We start from the raw sequence: 21,502 nt of genomic DNA on the forward strand, positions 1-21,502 counted from the left end.
ATGCCAAATGATATCCTGGAGGAAGGTGTTCTTCCCCCCCCAGCCATTTGATTCAGAAACACACCAGAATTAATGCCTGATCAACACTACACAGGTTTATCACTGACATGACACTGGAACCAGGCATTATCACTGATACTAAACTTGCAGTATGAGTGTTCCTTTCTCTGGTTCATAATTTTTAGCTTATTGAGATAACTCTATATGGAGTATGAACTGGTTTTTTATATATAGGGAGTGGAAAACCTTGTTATAAGCAGAAGAAACTTCTTAAACATTACTTACTTGTGGAAGTGTTACAGTTAAGGCATGGATTTTTAGGGTTAAATTTGATCAGACTATGTTCTTTGAAAGGGTGGAAAATGCTGCATCTTGTTGGCAAGCCTTAAACCATGCATTCACAATTTTTGATCTGTTTTAACTGTTGAAATATGGCACAAGTACCTTCTTGTCATTTTATTAGTGACACTGTGGACAGTGGGAAGATTTTCCATATTCACTGTTTCATGTGAAAGTATTATGAAGAAGCATACTTCAGTATCTGGCAGACTAAACCTTCTAATGTCCATGCAATTGTTTTTGCCAATTGCACTGAGAGGAGGTCTTCCCCATGCCCTAAGATTGATTCTAATTTCCTTTTCATAAGCTTTTAACCACAGCAGTGTAATTAAAGAACTCACTTCATCCACATGATTTCTGCAAAATATTTGCAGCATTGGTGAGACTGCAGAAGGGTAATAGCGAAACAGTTGCCATTTATAAACACTGGCTGATTTTCCTATCTATTAACTTAGAAGGACAATTTAGACAGTATTTAAAAGAGGCTGCTGATTCAGTGCATGCCTTTTGCATCCACACTGAACTTAAGAGTTGCAGCAAATGTCTTCAACCTCAAACAAAAAATTACGGTCATTTCAAATAAACGATCCTGATTTCCTTTCATAAAATGCCTCGAAGAAATCATGCCTTCCTTACTGTTACTAGACAGTAATCATTTTTGATGATGTTGTTTACATTAATACATTTTACCAAGTGTTTTTGAACAATTTGGTTCTGTGTTGTATGGTTTTTATCATTGCATTGAATATCGCTGATAACATGATTGTAAGCATTGAGGGTGTGTATACAGTAGCCACTGACTTAATGCCAGATAAAATTTTTGATGTGAATTTTTGGTGGATGTATTTTTGATGCTGAATGAAGAAAGGAAATTACTTGTATTTTCTTTGCTTTGTGCATTAAAAATCTCTCTGATTTCATCACATCCATTGTAATCAATAACTTGGCCATCTTGGTTTTTTTATTAAATGCACTTACTCTTAATTTCATCCACCAGTGATTTTAGGGAGAATAATGTTGAGTTACCTATATGGATCTGACATTATAAATCACTTCTTGAAACCAAATTGTATGGTAGTATCGATTGATCCTGATATATCACAGAAATTTACTGTCACTTCTGTTTTCAATTAAAGATACAATCAGTCAGATAATGACTTAATTGGATTTCACAGAAGATTGAGTTTTATTGCCCTGTGGTTTACGAGTTTAGTTAAGAAAGACCATTTCATCACACTTGTCAGTTTGCAGCAAGAGTGTGTCGTGGCTCTATGTAACAAGCCTGAATGGTAGAGAAGTCACGGTAGGAGCTGATGTTGGGTGTTCACACTATGCCTGTCTGTTGGAGTATCTTATTAAAATCAATAAAATATGTTCTGAACAATCCGGGTGGTCAGTACTTTATTGTGCTTTCATTTCATGTTTCAAACACTTTGTAAAGAGAGAACAATACTTCTTAAGACAAAGGAAGTGCAAAAGAATGAATTATTCACTTGATCAGAAAGTAAATCTCCTGTAACAAGTGGATGATATCAAACTTTATGAAGCATTGTTAATTGTTGGGAATAATGTTTAACTGGGAATAAGCCTTTTCTGAGAAATGTGAAAATTACAGCCTTCTGTGTGAAGATACTGAGGGATCAGTTTTCTTTGGTTGGAAAAAAAATAATTAAAATCAAGTTTTATTTATGGCTGTAGGAAGATTATCTGGAATTGGATTTTGTTTTAATTTGCATGTATGAATTTTCAAAATACAATGAGACAATAATATTTCCACTATCTAGCATTGCAATCATTCTTAAACACGACAAAAATCACTGAAATAATTAAAAAACTAAATAATCAATTGAAGCAATTAAATCAAGATAATTACACAATGATAATTAGAGGAATAACCTCAAATGACACCATAAGCTCAAAAATGATAGCATTGTCATTTTGTTGCTGACATCTGAAATGTTTAACAAGAAGTTGTGAACTGGCTCTTACGTGAGTGTCGCACAGTGCTATCATGCATTTTAGAGTTTGTGTTGAGCTTTATATACTTTGGAATGATTTTATACTAGTAATGATATTGCATGTTGTATTTAATATTTACTAACCGTGCTGAGAAAAGAATTACTGAATGATTTTTTTCTTGAAATACATGACATTCGAGCCGTGCGCCCAGTCATCCTCCAATTTAATCCTAGCCTAATCATGGAACAATTTACAATGAGCAATCATCCTACCAGCTGGTAGATCTTTGGACTGCGGGAGGAAAATGGAGCACCCAGAGGTAACCCACGCGGTCACGGGTGTACAAATTCCTTACAGGCAGCGGCAGGCATTGAACCGGGGTCACTGGTACTGTATTGTGTTAACCACTATGCCAGCATGCTGCTTCAATCTTCACCATGTTTATATTTTGAAAGAAGTTGCTAACTGGGAAAGGGTTCCTTATTTATCATTCTCCGTTGATAATAGAAAAGTAGGAGGAGTTATTTGACCAAAACCCATTAAAGATATTAGACAATGCTGTTGTGGCAACAGCATCCAGCAATGAACTGACAATACATTGCTATTCACCATTCTTAAACTTGCCCGTGGGCTATTGGCCAGGAAATTGCAGTTAGAAATCCAAAACAGTATGGGAATGAAAGAAATGGAAGTGGAAGTAAACCTTTTCGCCCATCGTGCCTGCTCTTTACCATTCATTAAGATCATGGGTGTTTTTTTAACCTCAGTACTATTTCCTTGCAATAACACCATATCCCTTAATTCCCTCAATAATAAAAAAATTCTGCCTTTATTCAGCTGTGGAAATGAACCTCAACAACCCTCATGGGCAACAGCTTCCAAACTTTCTTTACATTTTAATGGTTATTGCTTTATTTTGAGACTTGGTTCTGGACATCCTAGTCAGGAGAAATGTATCAAGCTGCATAAGAATTTTATATATTTTAATTAGATCACACTTCTTTCTCATCGCAAACTTGTCTGACTAATCTCTCCTATTTGACAAACCCTCTATTGCAAGATTCAGTATAGCAACCCTCCTGCATCACAAATACATCAGAGACTAAACCTGTACATGTATTCCAGATGGGAGAAAGATGACGATTCTTGTACTCAAATTCCATTACAACAAAGACCAATGTTTTCTTTATCTTCCTGTCTGTAGCTGCCCATGAATATAGCAGTATGTCTGCAGGACAAAACTCAATCTGTCACCACTTTAAAAAAATAATCACACTTCTGTTTTTTTTCTAACATGAATGTTGTCACAGTTTTCTACACTATAATACATCTGCCATGACCTCACCCTTTATTTAATTTGAGTCTGTCCTGTGAAGCTTCTCAGCACACTACCACACAATTCTTGAGCCCACATTTGATTCCTAATGTTCATGGCGATCCGCTGGGATGCCAGCGTCGATCCGCTGGGGATGCCAGCGTCGATCCGCTGGGATGCCAGCGTCGATCCCTGTGGCATCCCTTTGTTAACAGCCTTCCAACTTGAGAATGATCAGTTTATTTGCCTTCTCTATTTTCTGTCCATTTAACAATCATCAGTCCATGCCAATGTGTTAATTTTAACAGTCAGCGTGTGCCTTGATTGTTTGCACCATCTGGACATAAAGACTGATTTCAAAGTGAACTATTTTCAATTTTATATAAAATTCTGTATCATCGTTTCCTAAAAGCCCCTTGGCTCAGGTCGTTACTTAACAATTTATTAAAGAATGCTAGAACAGTAATGACCTCTTTCCTTGTTGGTTCTTTGGCATTGTGACCTCAAAGACCATTTCTCATATATTTATACTCTACCCTGTCATTCCAAATAAGCAGCTGCTGAGGCTGATATAAACTTTGCATATCTCCTGAAACAAATTTAGGATTTACCCATTGAGAGTCAGAGCTAAACAGCAGGGTAATAGGCTCCTCAGCCCAAATTATTCAGGCCAGCCAATTAGCTCATCTGAGGGAGTAGTCCTATATACCTGTGTTTGGCCCTAAAGAGGCATAAACTGAACCAAGAATATTACAATATGAAATTGAAGGCAAATTCATTTGGAGAAACTGAAATGCAAACAAGAATGGAATTATGAAATGAGAAAAAATGTTTTTGATTTATTTTAAATCACCAAGCATATTTACTATCAGTATCCACACTTTTATAAATAAACTTCTATTGCACTGTTGTGTTCTCTATATTAATTCAGATGTAGGTACTTCCCTATGTTTTTTGGACATTTTGGAAGTGTGAAACAGGCTGGATAAATGCGTTTTTAAATAGAAATTAACTACTCTGCTCCACTATTTATGTATTGGAAATAAAATTCTGATGCCACAGCTGTTTTGTGCTTCGCCACTACAATCTATGTACCAGGAAAAAACTCGTAGAATGCAAGTCATGTTGGCAACCAGATGGTACAAGTTTTCACTGAGCTGTCAACGGCACAAAGAGCCATTCCTGGTGCTTAAAACCATTGACTTACAGAATGCATGCTTACTCGTCTACTTTTCCAACCTTGGTCTACGATTACTTGGAAATCTATGCCTAATTCAGTTACGAAAACGTGTTTTGAAGGTTAAGTGCTCGTTTTATCCTATCTAAAGCAGAAAATGTTTCATAGCAAACATGGATTTTATTGGCAGAGAAAAACGTTGAGGGCAAAAGATCAGATTCTGGGAGGAATTTAGTCAAAAATACGGGGAGAACTTTCCTGGCTACAAATCAGGTCGTTTCTCACTGATTTTCAATGAAAGATTTTGGAAACCTTCATCCACACTCCCACTGTCTCTGGGCTTCATGAGTGGAAATAATCTTCTGCATTAAGTGTTTAAACTGATCCTATCACGATGCGCTTTACGCACCACTATTTCAGGAAGAGCAAAGTGCTTATTTCGGTGTTCCATCTAACACGATCTCAATAGCAGGCTGTTCATCCTACAGCAGTTTGTGGAACCTTGTAGAAGTAATTGTAGAATTGTTTATGTACAGTAACCCCGTTTCACAAAATTGCTTTGAAAGAATCTCGGAGCCTGATAGCCCCGTATAAGAAATAACTACAGCGAGAAGCTAAGTTCTTGTGTTTAAATCCCATCAAAATACAAAACTAAATACAATTAACAAACGTGCTGGATCTAAGAGAAAAGGAACAGAAAGACTGGGATTGGTTGCTCAGGACCGTCCACTCAATCTTCCATAATCTGTTTTAATCCTGCACGCCCCAAAGGGGAGATAAAATTGCCCAAACGATATGACTGGTAATATAGCTGAAGTCACAGCTGCTGTTTTAACCCAGGGATGGCATGGACCGTCGTGGCTGCCCCACCATGACATTTGAAAGAAGCAGCAAACTGAAGTAATATAAATTCCAAGTTCAGCCATTTTCTCCCAGAATGCAGCATTGTTACGTCATTGGTTGTGTTTTATTGGGAGTAAATCAGCATTTACGTGCACGCAGTGCACTTTTGCTGATCTGAGTGCCTGCGATATTCATTTACACTGAAGCTGCAGGCTAGTAACAAGCTGCATATTCCACTGGAATGATGACGCACAGGACTGTTGCTAATACACAGTTCACAGATGATATTTGTCTTGAGTACTGGATAAAGTGGGGGGCGGTGGTTTTGAGGTTTATTCCAGCATTGGCTAAAAGATCCACCTTCCCCTGGACTTGTTTTAGCCAGGTACATTCCTTGATCATATCATCAATAATTAGAAATCCTGTGGTGACGTTCCCACCGATGTCTTGGCCCTCTGCCAGCCATCCTAATAAATTATCTTCTGCCTGAACGCTGATGTCATCCATATTTTTCCCCCCTCGAATTCTTTGATCTCCCCAAAGGCACCTAACACCAAAACATGCCTAATTAGCAAAACTGCTGTGAACTTTGCATTATTGTAGTTAATTAGTACGTGTGCATTTATGATTGTAAAAAAACCATTGAAAATCATGAGACGACTAAATTGGAAGCAAATCTGCACCGTTGTTGTCTAAACAGCGATATTACACGATGAAAATATTTTTTAAAAACTGTAGCTGTTGGGAATCTGAAATGCTAACAGCACTCAGAAGGCCTGCCGATATCTACAGAGAGAGAGAGAGAAAAGTTAACATTTCACGTTGAAATTCCTTCGTCGGAAGTTGTAAAGATAAAACTGGTTCTGCTCATCTGCAAAGTGGAACTTGCGGCCCAAGTGTTTAAATTTCAAGGAAAGTGTTTCCTAATTAAAGGTACACACACAAAAAAATCGGCGTGAATGCACTTGGGAAAGATCAAATGTGAATGTAAAACTAAAGACAAAAAAAAGAGGGCATTATAAAGCAGAGCAATGGGCGTGTCAATGGCAAGCGGGTGGTAGAGTATAACACATAATAGAAGTGTGTTCCAGGTTTTTTTTAACGACTCTGAATAATTAAATAACCGCCGAGATGGTCTGTTGCATCCCATAATGTAGAAACGAATTTCATCTTTACATAACATTTCCGTATGCGACTGATTTAGATTGCCGGAAGAACTGTGTTAAGCATTTGGGGAACGGCCTAATGAAATTACTTTTAGTGAATTCATGAGCATGTTTTATCTTTAGTTACCTGCTATTTTGATGCGTTTCCCGGAGCTCCGTTTCCAATTAGAGTTGATAAGTTTGTTTCCAAGATAATCAATTTAAGATCCAATCAGTTTCCTAAAGTTTGCGGGTTAAATCTAGGTCGCCACACCGTCATTTTCAAACTTTAGACAAAAATTGATTATGCGTATACAGCTTTATAACCCACAAATGCAAAACCAAAAAAAAAGCACGGCTTTAAATCTGTGGTCGGCTTTCGTACGTTAAATAAACATATCGTTAAATAAACTTTGCCAGATTTGGTGACTGACATCTCGTCAGAGTTTGAAACGAGTTCGCAGCGATATCATTGTGCCTTCAGCGGCGTTGGACGTAATCGTTCAGTTAATGGCAAGTTAATAACTTAAATCTTGGTATAATTTTGATATATTAAACAGGAATAAGAGGATCGATCACCCGAGTCCGCCAGGTAACAAACGAACTTAGCCTTTTAATGAAAACGGCAAGTAATAAAATGGGATGCGTTCTCGCGACTTTTATTGTATCATTTGCCCGCTGCTCGTACCGGAAAATCATGTCCTGTCTCAAAGTATAACAACGAATAGCGCGCTACGCGCACTGGGTGCCGCAGCCCGATGCTACGCAGAATGAGCATTATTGCCTTTATATAATAATGTGCAGCATATGTTGTTGCTCCACACATTTGAAATTACGGGTCTTTTTCACGTGTGGCATCTGTTTATTATGTCACCGCGATGTTTAACGTATGCAGCCCTGTGATGGACATATGGACGGTCTGTCAAAGAAGGTTAACAGCAGGCTGCCCTCCCCCTGAACCACACTAGCATGATGCTTCATATCGCACATCCTCACACATTGCTCTGAAGTTATCTTTCATGTCCGTGGTTTTCAGTGGGGAAAACAAATTCACATGCTGTATTATGCCTATTTCATTCAACCTGCCTCTCAAAGTGCGGCATACGCTTTACTCTCGCACCACATCCCAGCGAAACAACTGCAGCAACATCCCCATTAAAGCATTGCAGTTATTCCCCACACCCCTTCCAGCTTCCACCTCTCGCGTCACTGTTCTGATCTGAATTTGCACCTAGCCCATTATAGTCACCTTGAAACTCCCGACCGCTATTTCCCAATTAAAAGCTTAATAGCCCTGGAAACGGAGTTCATGTGGTGAAGTTTAACATTGCCTCCTGCTCTGAAACGTTTTCTGCTGCGATCCCATTATTTGCTTGAATACACCCTTTTGAAATGCAGAAATAGGAGTCGGGGTGTCAGGTGTTCCTTGACAATACTGACTCACGCAGGGGACATTTCACCATCCCCAAACTACACCCACAGCCAATCCGGGCAGAGATATATAGCACACACATATATACACGGACAACAAAATAAATAAATCCCGCCACTCATTCATGTAGCTCCCATAAAACCAGTTCAGGGAATCCGAGTGTGTGAAGCCGCTGCTGTTTAAATCGGCAACATCTCACGCAGCCGAGTGGAATGGAATCGCTGGCGGCCTCAGCGTTTGGGAAAGCGGGGACCTTGTCAAATTACAAATGCGAAAAAAATGGTAAATCGAAACCAACCCCAAACGGTGCGGTGTTTTTAGAAGAAGTGAGACGGTTGGAAAGGCGGCGCCGTTCATTTTTTCAATAGTCTGTGGTTTTTATACATAGGAACAGCTCACTTATTTCCACTGCAGTCCATTCCGCCAGCGTCCGACTGGCTTTTATTCTCGACAACTGAACATTTGAGCTCATTACCATGCAATGTCTGCAGGTTAGAACAAAAAAATTCGTTTCAGCTCATATATATACCCCCCCCCCCTTTAATCTTTGTATCTTCAGTTTTGAGATCGTCTGAAATGGCAAACGAACGAGATAACGTGTGGCGGTATGAAGTAACCACAACATTCCTACCCGGGACTCCAGTTCATTATCAGGGACTTAAACAAGGACACTGTTTTCCGAATCAAGTCTGCAAGGACTTCAGTTCCCAAAACTGCCTTTAGCCAGCCTTATCCACCTTACACCAGATTAAGAGTAACTTGATAATATGACTTTGCGCAGATCGAAAGTATAAGTATACATAAAACAATGAAATGGAATTAGGGAATGAGACACGTCTTGGACTTACTCACGGGCACAACCATAACTGTGAGGTATCGTGATGTGGTTTTTAATTAGAAGTTAAAAAGTGGAAGGTATAGAGACACACACATTTATGTGTCAATGAATACTTACCGCGGACACTTATAAATGTAGATGAAAATGACTTTAAAAGCCAGCTGGTATCATACAGCCAAGCAGGGACCGGCGGCAGGTATTCTAACAAAAAGAACGCCGTTTACCTTGAAGGCGACCTAATGCTTAGTTTCTCATCAAAAATAAGCGGATCTCACAGTACAGCGTTCCCGGAGATTGCAATGAAATGTCAGTCTGCATTTTAAACTCGTGTCCACCCCACAACCTCTGGTTAAAGACAGAAAATGAAACTAACCGTGAAAACAGGGTGACACAGTGCAAATGCCTGGGCTTGTCCGGAGTGGAAAAGATGGGCTTTTTGAGTTTAAACTGCAAAAACAAAACAACCCCATATACAGTGTTTGGTAAAAGAACTGCTGGTACTGAACATATGAAATTAAAAAAAAAAGAAATTGCTGGAAACACGCAGCGGACCAGGCAGTGCCTGTGGACAGAGAGACAGCATTATGCTTCATCATTTCTGACGAAGAATTGCCATCTAAAATGTTAAATCTGTTTCTTCTGCAGACGCTGTTATTTAAAAGAATACTTTCATCCCACTTGTTTACTGGATTCAATGTACCTCACAACCCCGGCAAAGGCTTGGGTTGCTTCTGTTCTTTAAGGTCTGGTTCGGGTTTGGAAATGGAGTGACCTGTAACAGGAATTTATATTTCTGACCTGGTTCCAAGATCAACACGAACCAACAACTCACAGTAGGGGGATGACAGTACCGAGCTGCCACTCCAATTTCCACAGCATTTCACAATTTGAGTGCATTAAGATATTCCAGTATGCATCTTCACACAGTTATCGACGGGAAGGAGGTACAGAAGCCTGAAGGGTCACACTCATCAATTCAGGAGCAGCTTCTTCCCCTCCGCCATCAGATTTCTAAATGGACATTGAACCCATATACACTACCTCACTACTTTCTTTAATTCTGTTATTTTGCACTAGTTATTTTAACTTAACTATTTAATACACGCGCGCGCACACACATATATACATATATATATTTAATAAAACAGTTTTCTCTATATTTATTTATCACGCATTTCTTTGTACTGCTGCTATAAAGTTAACAAATTTCACGACATATGCCGGTGATATTTAAATCTGATTCTGATTCTGTTCTTCGTAAACTATTAGAAAAGTCACACATTACATTACTTTGCTACCACTTTGTGAACTGAGGAACTGCTCCCTTTGTACATTTTGCAACAATGTTTAGGATAGAACATTCCAGAGACCTCCGTCCACTTCATTCTGGTTGTAGTACCAAAGATCTGTGCCCCAGAACTGGCTACACTCCTGCCCAAGCTGTTAGAGTGCAGAGTAGATGGCATGCAGAAGAGAAATACTTCGCATAATGCAAGTTATTTGTTTTTAAGTTCAAATAACTAGTTATCCTGCACTTAGAAGGTGAACGGGAGAATGGTGCTGAAACAGTAATATGAACATCTCAAAATACAAAGTTTTGCAACGAGATGGTGCCATTATTGTGGTGCATTTACTCATTTATTTGGGATCTGTGTGATCCAAGGCCAGCATTTACTGCCCATCACCAATTGCCCTTGAGAAGACAATGGTGAGCTGCCTTCTCAAACAGCTGCACTCTGGTGAAGGAACTCCACAGAGACGATAGTCAGAGGATTCCAGGATCTATACTCAGTTATGGCGAAGAACCATATCAGGATGGAGAACTGGAGGAGACCCTTCAGGTTTAAGAAGCCCTTATCGATCTTGGTGGTAGAGATCATAGGTTTTGGCTTTTGTAGGTGTAGACACCTCAACCCCCGTGCTGCTATTATAGAGGGAATGAAAGCCAAGGGTGGGTGGTGGATGAGACATGATGTAGATGGACCATTTCTCTCCGGAGTATCCTGGCTGAATGTCACTAAGCAGGTTATCAGTGGGAGTTGCCCGGGCAGATGGAGACATTCCATCTTGTAAGAAGACGTGGAGGGGAGCAAGAAATGAGTCATTTATCATAGGATACTCATCCTCTGACCTGCTAATGTGGTATCGTCTTTATGTGGTGGGTCAAATTGAATATCTGATCAATAGTCACCATAAGGATGTTGATAGAAGAGAACTCAGCAATGGTACTGCTACTGAATGTCAAATGTAGGTGGCTAAACTCTCTCTTGGACACACACATTGCCTGGCATTTTCCTTGCATGCTCTTGGGTTGTAGTAGCCCAGGCCTATACATTGCCCAGGTCTTGCTGCACACAGGCATTGGTGAACTTCCCACCTCTCATCCTGTTGTGGAATGAAGGTCACAGATGAAGCAGCTGAAAATGGTCGAGCCTGGGACACTGCCCTGAGGAACTCCTGCAATGGAAGTCTTGGGGCTGGGATGACTGATCTCCAACAACCACGGCCACCTTTCTTCCGTCGAAGGTAGGACTCCAACAAGTGGAATGGTCTCTTGATGCCCACAAACTTAAGTTTTACCAGCAGGGCTTAACACCACACTCAGTCAACTGCTGCCTTGATGTTTAGCGCAATGGCATTCACCTCTGGAATTCAGTTCTTTAATCTCTGTTTGGACAAAGGCTGTGATATATTCTGGAGCTGAGCCATGCTATTGAAACCCAAACTGGCATCAAAGGGCAGGCTATTAGCGTGTAATTGTTAACTGACTGAACTATGATTGGTGCCTTCAATCACTTTCCTTATGATTATGGGAACACTGATAGGGTTGTCATAAACTGAACTGGATTTGTGAAAAAGACATACTGGGCAAATTTCCACATTGTTGGATAGATGATACAGGTGTAACAGTGTTGCAATAGTTTGGTTAGAGGTACGGCTTGTTCTGAACCGCAGTTCTTTCATACAACAGCTAGGATATTGTCTAGTCTCATGGCCTTTGCTGGAGCTAATCCTTTCGAATGCTGTTTTATCACACAAGGAGTGAACCAAATTAATTGAAGACTTGAAGATCTGAAGAATTGATATATGTGCCTTAGCAGGGAATCGCAGGCAGGAGACCAGATGGATCATCCAGCTGAATTTGGTTGCAAATGCTTCAACCTTGTTCTTAGTATCGCATGCCAAGTCTTTCCTGTGCCTTTACCTGTCCACCTTCATTTACAGCTGAATGTTTCAGGCCTCCAGACTATTGCATGCTGCTGTTGCTACTTTGCACACCTAAAACAGCTAGTCATACAGAGAGAATGTGCAGGCTCACACTCGTGGATCCTGGCACTAAAGGACAAGGTGAGGGCATATTTAATGATAGTTACTGTTTTTCCTTTAATATTATGATATTGTCCTGGTTACCCACCTTCCAAAACATTTGATATGTTGCAGCTGGAAAGAGAGATTGTTTCTTTACCTAACACAATCACAAAGCCTTTATCTAACACAATCACAAAGCTGAAGTTTAGATTTACCACCAGCAGCAGCAGCAGCAACATAGTAGAATTCTGAAATGTCAACTACAAAGATGCTTCATGAATCCGCACCAAGCTTGTCAACTTCATCAACTTTGTCTCTAATTTCCACTTTTCACTTGGTCCATTTCTGACACCTCCCTCCTCTTTCTCAATCTGTCTGTCTCCATCTTTGGAGACAAACTGTCCAACAACATCTTTTATAAACCTACCAATTCCTACAGTTAACTAGAGTATACCTCTTCCCACCCTATCTCCTGTAAAAATGATATTCCCTTTTCTCAGTTCCTTCGTCTCTGCTGCATCTGTTCCCGAGGATGTGGCTTTACTTTCCAGAACATCAGAGATGTCCTCCTTCTTCAAAGAACAGGGCTTGCCTTCCTCCACCATAGATTTTGCAGGTGAAGCAACACTTCACCTGCGAATCTACTGAGATCATCTATGGTGTCCAGTGCTTCTGACACAGCCTCCTCTACATTGGTGAGAACCCTCGTAAATTGGGGGCTGCTTCGTTGAGCACCTCTGCTCCATCCACCAAAAGCAGAACTTCACAGTGGCCAAACATTTTAATTCCCAATCCCATTCCTGTTCCGACATGTCAGTCCATGGCCTCCTCTTATACCAAGATGAGGTCACCCTCAGGGTGGAGAAGCCACAACTTATATTCTGTCTGGGTAGCCTCCCACCTGATGGCATGAATATTGATTTCTCTTTCCAGTAAAAAAAATCCCTCCCCTCTTCCCCTTTTACCTCTTCTCACCTGCCTATCACCTCCCCAGGGTCCCCCCTCCTATCTATTCTCTACAGTCCACTCTCCTCTCCTATCAGATTCCTTCTTCTCCAGCCCTTTACCTTACCCACCCACCTGCCTTCACCTATCACCTTCCAGCTATCCTCCTTCCCCTCGCCCCACCTTTTTATTCTGGCTGATTACCACCTTCCTTTCCAGTCCTGAAGAAGGGTGTCCACCAGAAATGTTGACTGTTTATTCAATTCCATTGATGCTGCCTGACATGCTGAGTTCCTCCAGCGTTTTGTGTGTGTTGCAAAGATACATATTTTTCAACTGCAGCGTTCAATCTTGGACTAGCAGCATAAAATTATAGTGGTCTTAAAACATACATTTGCCCAGGCCCTTTTGCTTTGTTTCTCATCAAAGATAGACGTATCCCACAGTACAGCACTCCCTGAGACTTAAATGAATTGTCAGTCTGCATTTTAAACCCATGTCCATCCCACAACCCTTGGTTTAAAGATAGAAAAAAAAACTAACTGTGAAACCAGGGCGACACATTGCAAATGCCTGGGCTTGTTTGGAGGGGAAAAGATGGTCCTTTTGACTTTAAACTGCAAAAAAAAACTGAAACAAAACGATCCCATACTTAGCAAAAGAACTGCAGGTACTGAACATATGAAATAAAAAAAGAAATTGCTGAAAACTCACAGCAGACCAGGCAGTGTCTGGGCAGAGAAACAGTGCTATGTTTCATTATTTCTGATGAAGTATTATCAATCTAAAATATTAAATCTGTTTCCTCCTCTATAAATGCTGCTGTTACATTTTTAAAAATTTCATCCCACTCGTTTACTGAATTTGCAATTCATCATTCACAGAACACTAACTATACAAATCTATAGAGCATATTTCTAATTTTGTGAACTTCTTTAAAATGAATATCCTTAATGCGCCTGAAAAGATATGATGTTTTATTCCCATTTTTCCACTGTTAAGGGATATCTTTATGGCAAAGCTTTTGTGTTTTTTAGCACAAGAATTGGGTCAAGATTTATTTACCATTATGAAGACGATTTCACTTAGTTAGAATTTTAACTAGCAACCGGAAAATCCGGACTGATATTTAACAGTGCACTGAACCTCTTTGGGACTTAAAAAGTTGATTGGCACATTTATACTGTTGAGTAAGGAAGAAAACTTACAGCTAGACCTTTTGTAAACTGAGGAATTGACATTTGCAAATGCAACAAGCTGGTACTTCCTAAGATCTCCACCACAAATATAGTGATTGCACATTCAGCAGTTCAGCTGTAACCAAGAACCAGTCATTCAAGACTTACATTTTTAGCACATCAGTAAAATGAATTGGTCAGTATCTCAATTTAAATACAAAAAAAGCAGAACAACAAATTTTTGATCATCTGCTTAATTATAACAGGAGATATGCAAGGAATAATTTGGAATAATAACCTAATTTTCCTATTCTTGTATAAAATATTTCTTAGGTACAAACCATGAGATATTACCTATCAATATTCACTAATTTTCCACTAAGGTATCAAAATAAGGCATCAAAGATACCACCAAACAACATTACTTCATAAATTTATCGTTTTGGTTCTAACAGAACTGTTTGCATTCACATTTTCTCCCAGCTTAATTCCAGACCTGGTACAGATGGTGAATTGGAAAGGACAACTGTAAGTCACTACAAGCGACATCAAAGCAGCGTCTAACTAAATGTTATATCAGCACCTTGAAGCTAGCGGGATTCAAAACAATAGTTGGACGCATCCAGCATGAAAGGAAGCTCAACGTAGTTGCTGGATTGATCATTAAGGTATAGTGTTCCTGTGTTTTTGGACCAACTAACTTCTGTTTCTTCATCAGGGACTTCTTTTTTGACACATGATGAGGAAAGGGACTCGTTATAATGAAAGAGAACATCAAAGAATGTATATTTTCTTTCTTACATTCCTCCCTTCTTTCCTTCTTTCATTCATTCATGGGACAGGCAATGCTAATACGTATTTTTATTTTTTACAGCATGGAACAGGCCGTTGGAGCCAGCAACCCACCGACTTAACCCTAGCCTAATCACTGGAAAATTTACAATGATCAATTAATCTACTAACTGATACATCTTTGGACTGTGGGAGGAAACATGAGCACCCAGAGGAAACCTACACATTCACAGGGAGGAACATACACAAATTCCTTACAGAGGACACTGCTGGAATTGAACTCAGAACTCCGATGTCCTTAGGATTACATTAACCACCGCTACACTACTGTGATGCCCTTCCCCAATGTATTGTCCATCCCTAATTTCCCTTGAATTGAGGAGGTAGTAGAACTAGCCTCATCAGTGATTCTAGAGTCATAGACTAGGCCAAGAAAGGAAGGCAGATTTCCTTTCCTGTAGAGGATATCAGTGAATTAAATGGGATTCCCCAGTAGTTTTGGCCTAACCAGTACTGAGGTTAGGCTTAAATTCAAATGATTAAATGAAGGTTGAAATAAATTCCCCAGCTACTGTGTTCAAATTTAAACTAATTTCTCTGGATGAATGGCCCGGAACTCTGTTTAGCACAGCAAGTGTGTTCAGGATGTTGCTGCAGGAGTGAGTGCTGCTGCTTCACAGCTCCAGGTAACCAGGGTTGGTCTGGGCCTGTGTGTTGTCTGTGCGGAGTTTGCATGTTCTCCCCATAACTGCAAATGTTTCCATCAGGTGTGCTTCTTAATTGGCAACTTTAAATTATCCTTTGGAGTAGTTAGTGGGCACTGCAACCAAATGGGAGTAGAAGTGCATTGAGAGAGACTAAGGTGTGGGGTTAGAGAGAAGTGAGGGAGCGGGGACGGGATGGAACTGATGTGTCGTTCTGTGAGGAGCTGGTATGGGCCAAGTTGCCTCCTTCTGTATCATGGTAATTGAGGAGTGTAACAATCACAATCTTGTAGCCCAATTAACATTTACACAGTGCCTATCTTTTCCTAAGAGCAGCATAAAATTGCATTACATTTTACAATTTTCAATAATAACTTTGGAATTATTATCAGTTGTAAATTAGGCAAACAGAAAAATTAAGTTATGTACAGCAGGATTCCATAAGTTGCAGTGATTAGATAACCCAGAGGAAGGTGAGAAGGGCATTTTGGGCAGTTAGAATTCCACCAAAGCTCGGGTCAAGTATTGCCTAATTCTCTTCCAAGGTTGAAGGTTGAGCAATGGCTAAGACATTTGAGAACTCTAAATATTGGGGCTCATGAAGTCACCTGTGTGGAAAGGAGCATCAATTTCATCTGAAACTCAGCTCCACTGATAGTGCACCCCTTTTCGCTACTGCGTGAAGCAGCTTATCTCAGAGGAGGATTTAAAAAAAAAAACAATCGAAGCTTGTGCTGACAATGGCATCCTCAGCCTGAAAGGCACCATCTCTGCAGAGATTCCTAATGTCAACAACCTAAAATATTATTGCCAGGAGCTTTACCAAATCCAACACACAACCAATTTCTCAAAAAGACTGGAATGCCCTTCATTGCTAGATGTTAACCGTTTCTCTTTGAGTATTTCTGGTATTCTCTGCTTTTATTATCCAACAGTACTGTGGTTCTTTTGGTGTGTCACAAAGTCCATGGTGTGCATGTAATGGACGATTAATCCTGGACCTACAGCACCACCTCATTAGTCAAGAAGGCACAGCAGCACCTGCACTTTCTGAGAAGACTGAGCTGTGCAAGGGTCCCGGCGCCCATTCTAATAACTTTCTGTAGGAGCACCAATGGGAGTGTCCTGTCTGCCTGCATCATTATCTGGTACAGAAGCTGCAAGGCATCAGACCACAAGACCGTAGAGCAGATAGTAAAAACTGCCACGAGGTTCACCGGGGTCTCCCTCCCTACTATTTGTGACATTTACTCACTGCTGCAGTTGGAGGTAATACATACATCAGGCTGCTGTTTATTGATTACAGCTCAGCATTCAACACCATCATACCTTCAGTACTAATCAACAGGCTCCAAAACCTGTGTCTCTGTACTTCCCCCTGCGACTGGATCCTTGGCTGCCTCGTCCGGAGACCCTAGTCAGTGGAGTTCGGAAATAACAGCTCCTCACTGACAGTCAGCACTGGTGTGCCTCAAGTATGCATGCTTAGCCCACTGCTCTACTCTCTCTGCACCCATCACCATGTGACTAGGTAGAGCTCAAACGCTATCAATAAATTTTCCGACGACACAACTATTGTTGGCAGAATTTCAGTTCACAGAGATAGATCGGCTGGTTGAGCGGTGTCACAACAGCAGCTTTGCACTCAACGTCAGTCAGACTAAAGAATTGATTGAGGACTTCAGGAAGGTGAAGTCGAGGGAACACCAGTCCTCACTGAAGGATCAGAGGTGGAAAGGGTGAGCTTTTCCAAGTTCCTGGGTGTCAACATCTCTGAAGATGTATCCTGGGTCCAACATGTTGATACAATTAAAAAGAAGGCATAATAGTAGCTACATTTCATTTGGAGCTTGAGGAAAACTGGTATGTCACCAAAGGCATCTGCACATTTCTGCTATGGAGAAATATACTATGGAGAGCATTCTAATAGGATGCATCACTGTTTGGTATAGAGGGGCCACTGCACAGGTTTGGAAAAAGCTGTAGAAAGTTGTAAACTCAGCTAGCTCCATCTTGGGCACGGGCCTCCCTAGTATCGAGGACACCTTCAAAAGGCGATGTCTCTAAAAGGTGTTATCTGTCATTAAGGACCTCCATCAGCCAGGACGTTTCCTTTTCTCATTGCTATCATTAAGGAGGAGGTACAGGAGTCTGAAAATACACACTCAACACTTTAGGAATAGGGCTTGAAGTATTGTTGAGGATCCCCTCCACCCATCCTAAAATCTCGTTGACCACTACCATTGAGAAGGAGGTACAGGAGCATCAGGACTAGGACTCTCAGACTGGGTAACCGTATCTTCTGTCAGGCTGTGAGACTAATGAATGCCCTGCCACCACCAAGGTCTTGTCACTAGGACAACGAGCTGTTTACTGTTTAACTGTGCTGTGCACTACATGTAATTTGAATTATATTTTATTAACATATTTGTGCTAATATTTTGTTTGATGTGCTGTGTGTGATATATGTATTGTGGGTGCACAGTGGTCTGGAGGAACTTTGTTTAGTTTGGTTATATATGTATCCAGGCAGATGACAATAAACTTGAACTTGATGTTACCTGTTGATATTTTCTACCACGGTGGTTCAAGAAATCAGCTTATTATAAGCAATACATGGTGACCTTAGAGAAGTCCAAATCTTACTTAAGAATTATTAAGAAGTTAAAAATCTAACCTCAGTGGATTATTCTTCCAATTGATTCTGCACTTGCAGCTTTAGTGTTTACAGTGAACTCAAAATGGAAAATGCAAATAGGCAGATCGATGGAAACAACAAAGATAAAGCACTCAGTTATAATTCACTGTGAATCCAATGCCTATTATTTGTATTCAATCCTTCTTAACTGTAGGGCAGATGCATTTCTGAGGATCACACTTTATTTATTTGACATTATATATTGCTGATTATGTATTCTTTCACCCTGCTACTTTTCAAACCACACTATTACAATACTAAGGGTAGGACATTTGTTAAAATTCACACACACACAGCTTTTGGATTAATGTGTGAAAATTCCACATATTAACTGCTAGTGTATTTTTTATACTGTATTGTTAAAATCTTTCCTGATTACTGATGATTCTTATCAAAATGGCAATTGATTCTATGAATTTGCAAGATACAACTGACCAACTGATTGTATAAGCAATGACTCAGCTGTTTTAGACCATGTTGGTCCCTGGGCAGATCATCAGGACTCATGGGGGTGTATGTTTTTGAAGAGGCTAGAGAAGAAACCAGAAGTTGGACCCAGACATGGAAAAACATTTGGATCCAATGCCATGAACCATGCTCAAGAAGGAATGGGGTATCTCAAACTCTGACACTATGCCTCAGCAAGGAATTCACTCAGAAGCTGTGACTTATTTTGGAATTACTGCTACATCCAGGGGCAATATCAAAACTACACTAACAATAATAGCAAAAACAAGAATATCATACATTCCATTGCAGTAGAAGCCCTCCTACACAATGGCTGTAGATGTGGTTAGGATGTTTGGCTGCATGCATGAACAAATCTTCATATTTTCTCAGTTGTAACTTTCTAGATTTATGGATTCACTTACAATATGGCTTCACAATCTTTATTCTTCCCCTATAGACACAAAGTACTGGATCAATTTGCAGTAGGTAAATTGCTTACAATGGACAGTTTGTTAAATGCGCCAACTTATAGATGATTAACCATTTCTACTTTGAGGGAGTAGAAAGTAAAACTTTAGCATCCCAAGATTTCAAAAGGCCTTTGATAATGTACTGTGTTAGAGATTTCTTTACAACCTAAGATCATTGCTAAGATGTGGATTTGCATGAAAGGGTAAAGGTTACAATGCAGCTGAGATATTTGTTAGATTAACACACAATCTCATACTAGGTGTCATGGTTCCGGTTGACCGTTCCCCTTTAACACTTCTTTCTCCCTGATCACGCCCCAATTTCAGTCAATTGCTGCTAGTTACCCAATTACCATACATCTGACCTTCATCAGAGACTGGGAAATAAATACGATGGCGACTCTATCACAGGTTGCCAGTTCATTGGTCAATTCTTGTGTGACACTTTGTTCCCTGTTCTGATTAGAATCCGCTCTCGTTTCTAGAGAGTCCCTGTGAATCCTGTCTCCTTGTCAAGATTCCTCTGGTTTCCTGCTCTACATTCAGGTCTACGCCAGCCTCCCCAACTGAGTCGACGTGCCAGTGTCCTGCACTTGGGTTCCCCTCCGTCGCCCCCGTGTAACACTAGGAACCTTACTCTTTCATGGAAGGAAGATTATTGATGAAGCAAGTGAAGGCAGAAGACCCTAAATAATTGCCATATATAATTCTAAATGGAGTCATTGGGTCATAGAACAATGCAACCTGGAGAGATGTATAGTCTCAACAAACTTCTTCCTTGTCTTTACATTCATCCAGAAATTGCACCATTTGTAGCGGAAATGGGCCCACAATTTGTTAACTGCATCAATTAATCGACTGTTTAGCTGGCCATATTGTTACATCTTAGGGACATCTTAAGATCCCAGGAAGCACCGAACAGAACAATTTACCACAATGCATTAAGAAAGACTAGTAATGTCAATCGCAACACAAACAAAATGCTGGATTAACTCAGCAAGCCAGGCAGCATGAGACTTCAAGATTATGCAGAATCTCTTGTGTTTATGAACAGTGTCAATGTCCTTAGCCTGAATGTCTATCTGTTTGAATGGATTTAACCTATAAAGTCTTAGAGTCATAGAGCACTCCAGCACACATAGAGACGCTTTGGGCCACCTAGTCCATGTCAGGCTATTAATCTGCCTAGTCCCATCAACCTACATCTGGACTATAGCCCTCCATACCCCTCCCATCCATGTACGATTCCAAATTTCTTGTAAGTGTTGAAGTTGAACTCACATCCACCATTTCTGCTGTAGCTTGTTCCATATTCTCACCACCCTCTGAGTGAAGGAGTTTGCTCTCATGTTCCCCTTAAACATTTCATACTTCACCTTTAACCAATGACCTCTCAATCTAGTCTCACCCAGTCTCAGTGGAAAAAGAATGCTTGCATTTACACCTCTATACCTTTCATCATTTTGTATACCTCTATGAAATCTCCCCTCATTCTCTTATGCTCTAGGGAATAAACTCCTAACCTTTTCAACCTTTCCCTTTTACTTTGGTCTTCAAATCCTGGCAACATCTTTGTTAATTTTCTCTGCACACTTATTGATACCCTTCCTGTAGGTTGGTGGCCAGAACTGCACACTATACTCCAAATTATGCCTCACCAATGTCTTATACAACTTCAACATAAACATTCTAACTCCTGTAACTCAGTACTTTGATTTATAAAGGCCAAAGTGTCTAAACCTTTCTTTATGACTTTATCTATCTGTGATGCCACTTTTAAGGAATTATGGATCTGTATTTGCAGGTCCCTCTGTTCTACTGCACTCCTCTGTGTGGGAGTGCTCACCGTGTAGGTCCTACCCTAGTTTATCCTCCCAAAGTGCAACATATCACACTTATTTGCATTAA

Source organism: Hemitrygon akajei, chromosome 2 (assembly GCF_048418815.1).
Source record: "Hemitrygon akajei chromosome 2, sHemAka1.3, whole genome shotgun sequence".
Classification (NCBI taxonomy): Eukaryota; Metazoa; Chordata; class Chondrichthyes; order Myliobatiformes; family Dasyatidae; genus Hemitrygon; species Hemitrygon akajei.